This window comes from Anomaloglossus baeobatrachus, chromosome 9, assembly GCF_048569485.1.
Source record: "Anomaloglossus baeobatrachus isolate aAnoBae1 chromosome 9, aAnoBae1.hap1, whole genome shotgun sequence".
Taxonomy (NCBI): domain Eukaryota; kingdom Metazoa; phylum Chordata; class Amphibia; order Anura; family Aromobatidae; genus Anomaloglossus; species Anomaloglossus baeobatrachus.
This window is the reverse complement of record NC_134361.1, coordinates 228633205-228640704: the sequence shown is the minus strand read 5'-3', so window position 1 is coordinate 228640704 and position 7500 is coordinate 228633205. Positions and strand designations below refer to the sequence as shown.

General features: G+C 50.7%; 1 protein-coding gene across 1 annotated transcript in view; it reads right to left on the bottom strand.

Annotated features, from left to right (window-relative positions):
* URM1 (ubiquitin related modifier 1) overlaps nucleotides 1-7500 on the bottom strand; it is a 28688-nt gene that overhangs the window by 17725 nt on the left and 3463 nt on the right. The window lies entirely within an intron of this gene.

The following is a 7500-nucleotide window of genomic DNA, read 5'->3' as shown; positions in this document are numbered from 1 at the left end:
ATCTATGTCAGCCGCTCCAGGGTGCGAAGGAAAGTGAAACAAGTGTGGTCTGCGAAGACAGCGGTATGGCGGCACTATTATACTCACTGCAGGACGCGGAGGGCGACACAATGTATATGATGGGGACAAATGCATATAAAATCAATCCAATTTACACAATTACCTGTCCGATATATCACGTGCACACAACGGGGGACACAGTGACCATAGAGGGGATGGATGGATGGATGGATGGATGGATGGACAGAGAGAGGGGATGGATGGATGGATGGATGGATGGATGGACAGAGAGAGGGGATGGATGGATATAGAGAGAGAGGGGATGGATGGAGAGAGGGGATGGATGGAGAGAGGGGATGGATGGATGGATGGATGGATGGACAGAGAGAGGGGATGGATGGATGGATGGACAGAGAGAGGGGATGGATGGATATAGAGAGAGAGGGGATGGATGGAGAGAGGGGATGGATGGAGAGAGGGGATGGATGGAGAGAGGGGATGGATGGAGAGAGGGGATGGATGGAGAGAGGGGATGGATGGAGAGAGGGGATGGATAGAGAGAGGGGATGGATAGAGAGAGGGGATGGATAGAGAGAGGGGATGGATAGAGAGAGGGGCTGGATAGAGAGAGGGGCTGGATGGAGAGAGGGGCTGGATGGAGAGAGGGGATGGATGGAGAGAGGGGATGGATGGATGGATGGACAGAGAGAGGGGATGGATGGATATAGAGAGAGAGGGGATGGATGGAGAGAGGGGATGGATGGAGAGAGGGGATGGATGGAGAGAGGGGATGGATGGAGAGAGGGGATGGATGGAGAGAGGGGATGGATAGAGAGAGGGGATGGATAGAGAGAGGGGATGGATAGAGAGAGGGGATGGATAGAGAGAGGGGCTGGATAGAGAGAGGGGCTGGATGGAGAGAGGGGCTGGATGGAGAGAGGGGCTGGATAGAGAGAGGGGCTGGATAGAGAGAGGGGCTGGATAGAGAGAGGGGCTGGATAGAGAGAGGGGCTGGATAGAGAGAGGGGCTGGATAGAGAGAGGGGCTGGATAGAGAGAGGGGCTGGATAGAGAGAGGGGCTGGATAGAGAGAGGGGATGGATAGAGAGAGGGGATGGATAGAGAGAGGGGATGGATAGAGAGAGGGGATGGATAGAGAGAGGGGATGGATAGAGAGAGGGGATGGATAGAGAGAGGGGATGGATAGAGAGAGGGGCTGGATAGAGAGAGGGGCTGGATAGAGAGAGGGGCTGGATGGAGAGAGGGGCTGGATGGAGAGAGGGGCTGGATAGAGAGAGGGGCTGGATAGAGAGAGGGGATGGATAGAGAGAGGGGATGGATAGAGAGAGGGGATGGATAGAGAGAGGGGATGGATAGAGAGAGGGGCTGGATAGAGAGAGGGGCTGGATAGAGAGAGGGGATGGATAGAGAGAGGGGATGGATAGAGAGAGGGGATGGATGGAGAGAGGGGATGGATGGAGAGAGGGGATGGATGGATAGAGAGAGGGGATGGATGGATAGAGAGAGGGGATGGATGGATAGAGAGAGGGGATGGATGGATAGAGAGAGGGGATGGATGGATAGAGAGAGGGGATGGATGGATAGAGAGAGGGGATGGATGGATAGAGAGAGGGGATGGATGGATAGATAAAGAGAGGTGATGGATGGATAGAGAGAGGGGATGGATGGATAGAGAGAGGGGATGGATGGATAGAGAGAGGGGATGGATGATAGAGAGACGGGATGGATAGAGAGAGGGGATGGATGGATAGAGAGAGGGGATGGATGGATAGAGAGAGGGGATGGATGGATAGAGAGAGGGGATGGATGGATAGAGAGAGGGGATGGATGGATAGAGAGAGGGGATGGATGGATAGATAAGAGAGGGGATGGATGGATAGAAGAGAGGGGATGGATGGATAGAGAGAGGGGATGGATGGATAGAGAGAGGGGATGGATGGATAGAGAGAGGGGATGGATGGATAGAGAGAGGGGATGGATGGATAGAGAGAGGGGATGGATGGATAGAGAGAGGGGATGGATGGATAGATAAAGACGAGGGGATGGATGGATAGATAAAGAGAGGGGATGGATGGATAGAGAGAGGGGATGGATGGATAGAGAGAGGGGATGGATGGATAGAGAGAGGGGATGGATGGATAGAGAGAGGGGATGGATGGATAGAGAGAGGGGATGGATGGATAGAGAGAGGGGATGGATGGATAGAGAGAGGGATGGATGGATAGAGAGAGGGGATGGATGGATAGAGAGAGGGGATGGATGGATAGAGAGAGGGGATGGATGGATAGAGAGAGGGGGATGGATGGAGAGAGGGGATGGATGGATAGATAAAGAGAGGTGATGGATGGATAGAGAGGGGATGGATGGATAGAGAGAGAGACGGGATGGATAGAGAAAGGGGATGGATGGATAGAGAGAGGGGATGGATAGAGAGGGGATGGATGGATAGATAAAGAGAGGTGATGGATAGAGAGAGGGGATGGATGGATAGAGAGAGGGGATGGATGGATAGAGAGAGGGGATGGATGGATAGAGAGAGGGGATGGATGGATAGAGAGAGGGGATGGATGGATAGAGAGAGGGGATGGATGGATAGATAAAGAGAGGTGATGGATGGATAGAGAGAGGGGATGATGGATAGAGAGAGAGACGGGATGGATAGAGAGAGGGGATGGATGGATAGAGAGAGGGGATGGATAGAGTGGGGTGGATGGATAGATGGGGTGTGGATGGATAGATGGAGGGGATGGATGGATAGAGAGAGGGGATGGATGGATAGAGAGAGGGGATGGATGGATAGAGAGAGGGGATGGATAGAGAGGGGATGGATGGATAGATGGAGGGGATGGATGGATAGATGGAGGGGATGGATGGATAGAGAGAGGGGATGGATGGATAGAGACAGGGGATGGATGGATAGAGACAGGGGATGGATGGATAGAGACAGGGGATGGATAGAGAGGGGGATGGATGGATGGATAGAGAGAGGGGATGGATGGATAGATGGAGGGGATGGATGGATAGAGAGAGGGGATGGATGGATAGATGGAGGGGATGGATGGATAGAGAGAGGGGGATGAATGGATAGAGAAAGGGGATGGATGGATAGAGACAGGGGATGGATGGATAGAGACAGGGGATGGATAGAGAGGGGATGGATAGAGAGGGGATGGATGGATAGAGAGAGGGGATGGATGGATAGATGGAGGGGATGGATGGATACATGGAGGGGATGGATGGATAGATGGAGGGGATGGATGGATAGATGGAGGGGATGGATGGATAGAGAGAGGGGATGGATAGAGACAGGGGATGGATGGATGATGGATGGATGGATAGATGGAGGGGATGGATGGATAGATAGAGAGAGGGGATGGATGGATAGAGAGAGGGATGGATGGATAGAGAGAGGGGATGGATGGATAGAGAGAGGGGATGGATGGATAGAGAGAGGGGATGGATGGATAGAGAGAGGGGATGGATGGTTAGAGAGAGGGGATGGATGGATAGAGAGAGGGGATGGATGGATAGATGGAGGGGATGGATGGATGGATAGAGAGAGGGGATGGATGGATAGAGACAGGGGATGGATGGATGATGGCTGGATGGATAGATGGAGGGGATGGATGGATGGATGGATGGATGGATAGAGAGAGGGGATGGATGGATAGAGACAGGGGATGGATGGATGGATGGATAGATGGAGGGGATGGAGTAGAGAGAGAGGGGATGGATAGAGAGAGGGGATGGATAGAGAGAGGGGATGGATAGAGAGAGGGGATGGATAGAGAGAGGGGATGGATAGAGAGAGGGGATGGATAGAGAGAGGGGATGGATAGAGAGAGGGGATGGGATAGAGAGAGGGGTGGATAGAGAGAGGGGATGGATAGAGAGAGGGGATGGATAGAGAGAGGGGATGGATAGAGAGAGGGGGTGGATAGAGAGAGAGAGGGGATGGATAGAGAGGGGATGGATGGATAGAGAGAGGGGATGGATAGAGAGAGAGGGGATGGATAGAGAGAGGGGATGGATGGATTAGATAGAGAGGGGATGGATGGAGAGATGGATGGATGGATAGAGAGAGGATGGATGGATAGAGAGGGGATGGATGGATAGAGAGAGGGGATGGATAGAGAGAGGGGATGGATAGAGAGAGGGGATGGATGGATAGAGAGAGGGGATGGATAGAGAGAGGGGATGGATAGAGAGAGGGGATGGATAGAGAGAGGGGATGGATAGAGAGAGGGGATGGATGGATAGAGAGAGGGGATGGATGGATAGAGAGAGGGGATGGATGGATAGAGAGAGGGGATGGATGGATAGAGAGAGGGGATGGATGGATAGAGAGAGGGGATGGATGGATAGAGAGAGGGGATGGATAGAGAGAGGGGATGGATAGAGAGAGGGGATGGATGGATAGATAAAGAGAGGTGATGGATGGATAGATAGAGGGGAGGGATGGATAGTTTAGAGGGGAGGGATGGATAGTGAGAGGGGAGGGATGGTAGATGTGAGAGGGGGATGGTTGGATAGAGAGAGGGGATGTGGTGAGAGAGGGGTGGATGGATAGAGAGAGGGGATGGATGAGTGAGAGGGATGGATGGATAGAGAGAGGGGTGGATGGATAGAGAGAGGGTATGGATGGATAGAGAGAGGGGTATGGATGGATAGAGAGAGGGGATGGATGGATTGAGAGAGGGGATGGATGGATAGAGAGAGGGGATGGATGGATAGAGAGAGGGGATGGATGGATAGAGAGAGGGGATGGATGGATAGAGAGAGGGGATGGATGATAGAGAGAGGGGATGGATGGAGAGAGGGGATGGATGGATTGAGAGGGGATGGATGGATAGAGAGGGGATGGATGGATAGAGAGGGGATGGATGGATAGAGAGGGGATGGATGGAGAGAGAGGGGATGGATAGAGAGAGGGGATGGATAGAGAGAGGGGATGGATAGAGAGAGGGGATGGATAGAGAGAGGGGATGGATAGAGAGAGGGGATGGATAGAGAGAGGGGATGGATAGAGAGAGGGGTGGATGGATAGAGAGAGGGGATGGATAGAGAGAGAGAGGGGATGGTTAGAGAGAGGGGGATGGATAGAGAGAGGGGATGGATGGATAGAGAGAGGGGTTGGATGGATAGATGGAGGGGATGGTTGGATGGAGGGGATGGATGGATAGATGGAGGGGATGGGATGGGATAGATGGAGGGGATGGATGGATAGATGGAGGGGTGGATGGATAGATGGAGGGTGGATGGATAGATGGTGGAGGGGGATGGATGAGAGAGGGAGGGATGATGGGATGAGAGAGGGATGGATGGATAGAGAGAGGGGATGGATGGAGATGGAGGGGTGGATGGTGGATAGAGAGAGGGGATGGATGGATGATGGATGGATAGATGGAGGGGATGGATGGATGGATAGAGAGAGGGGATGGATGGATAGATGGAGGGGATGGATGGATGGATAGAGACAGGGGATGGATGGATGGATGGGATGGATGGATAGATGGAGGGGATGGATGGATGGATAGAGAGAGGGGATGGATGGATAGAGGACAGGGGATGGATGGATAGAGACAGGGGAATGATGGATAGAGACAGGGGAATGATGGATAGGAGAGAGGGGATGGATGGATGGATAGATAGAGGGGATGGATAGAGACAGGGGAATGATGGATAGAGATAGGGGATGGATGGATGGATAGAGAGAGGGATGGATAGAGAGAGGGGATGGATAGATAGAGGGGATGGACGGATAGAGAGAGGGGGAATGATGGATAGAGATAGGGGATGGATGGATGGATAGAGAGAGGGATGGATAGAGAGAGGGGATGGATAGATAGAGGGGATGGACGGATAGAGAGAGGGGAATGATGGATAGAGATAGGGGATGGATGGATGGATAGAGAGAGGGGATAGATAGAGAGACGGGGATGGATGGAGGGATACATAGAGGGGGATGCAAAGATGGATAGAGATAGAGTGATGGATGACCTATGGATGGATAGAGAGAGGGGGATGGATGGATGGATGGATTTATAGAGGGGGATGCAAGGATGGATGGATAGAGAGAGAGACGGATGATGGATGGATAGGGAGAGGGGGATGGATGGAGATATACATAGAGGGGGATGCAAGGATGAATAGCTAGAGGGGGATGGATGGATAAAGGGGGGATGGATAAAGGGGGATAGAGAGAGAGGGATGGAAGGATAGATAGAAAAAGGGATATGGAAGGATAGACAGAAAAAAGGGGGATGGAAGACTAAAAAGAGGGGGAAGGATGGATAAAAAGAGGGGGATAGAAGACTAAAAAGAGGGGGAAGGATGGATAAAAAGAGGGGGATGGAAGGATAAAAAGAGGGGGATGGATAAAAAGAGGGAGATGGATGGATAAAAAGAAGTGATGGATGGATAAAAAGAGGGGGATGGATAAAAAGAGGGAGATGGATAAAAAGAGGGAGATGGATGATAGAGAGAGGGATTGATGGATAGAGAGAGGGGATGGATGGATAAAAAGAGGGGGGGTGGATGAATAAAAAGAGGGAGATGGATGAATAAAAAGATGGAGATGGATGAATAAAAAGAGGGAGATGGATGGATAAAAAGAGGGAGATGGATAAAAAGAGGGGGATGGATGAATAAAAAGATGGAGATGGATAAAAAGAGGGAGATGGATAAAAAGAGGGGGATGGATGGATAAAAAGAGGGAGATGAATGGATAAAAAGAGGGAGATGGATGGATAAAAAGAGGGAGATGGATGGATAAAAAGAGGGAGATGAATGGATAAAAAGAGGGAGATGAATGGATAAAAAGAGGGGGATGGATGGATAAAAAGAGGGAGATGGACGAATAAAAAGAGGGAGATGGATAAAAAGAGGGGGATGGATAAAAAGAGGGGGATGGATAAAAAGAGGGGAGATGGATAAAAAGAGGGAGATGGATGGATAAAAAGAGGGAGATGGATGATAGATAGAGGGATGGATGGATAAACACAAACATCCAACAGTGAAGAAGGTTAAAAGGAAACACAAAAAAGAAAAAAAAATTAACCCCCCCAGTGTAATGCCCCGTGTATGATACTCGTGGGTGAAGCACTCGCTATATTGGAGAAGGCTTTCTATGCTCCAGTCATTTCCAGAGGGGACGGCAGAGGGAAACGCCAGGGCCAGAAGGGGAAGGACTGGCCGGGAATGCACCTATCCGTGCCGACAACACAACAACCTTCATCACGTCCAAGATCTGTCAAGTTAGAATTTGAGAGTAATTTTCTTTTCTGAAATGCATGTATTTAGAGCAAAAAGATTGTTTGTTTTTTATTGCATTAAATATGTTGCACCATTTGACTTTTCCAGTCTCTATGTTTCCTACACATTCAACTTTGATGTGGTCTCTGGATATAAATCAACTGAGAGGAGCTTAGAAACAAACGCCCCATCATTCAATCTGAATCCGCTCACTGACAGATTCTCA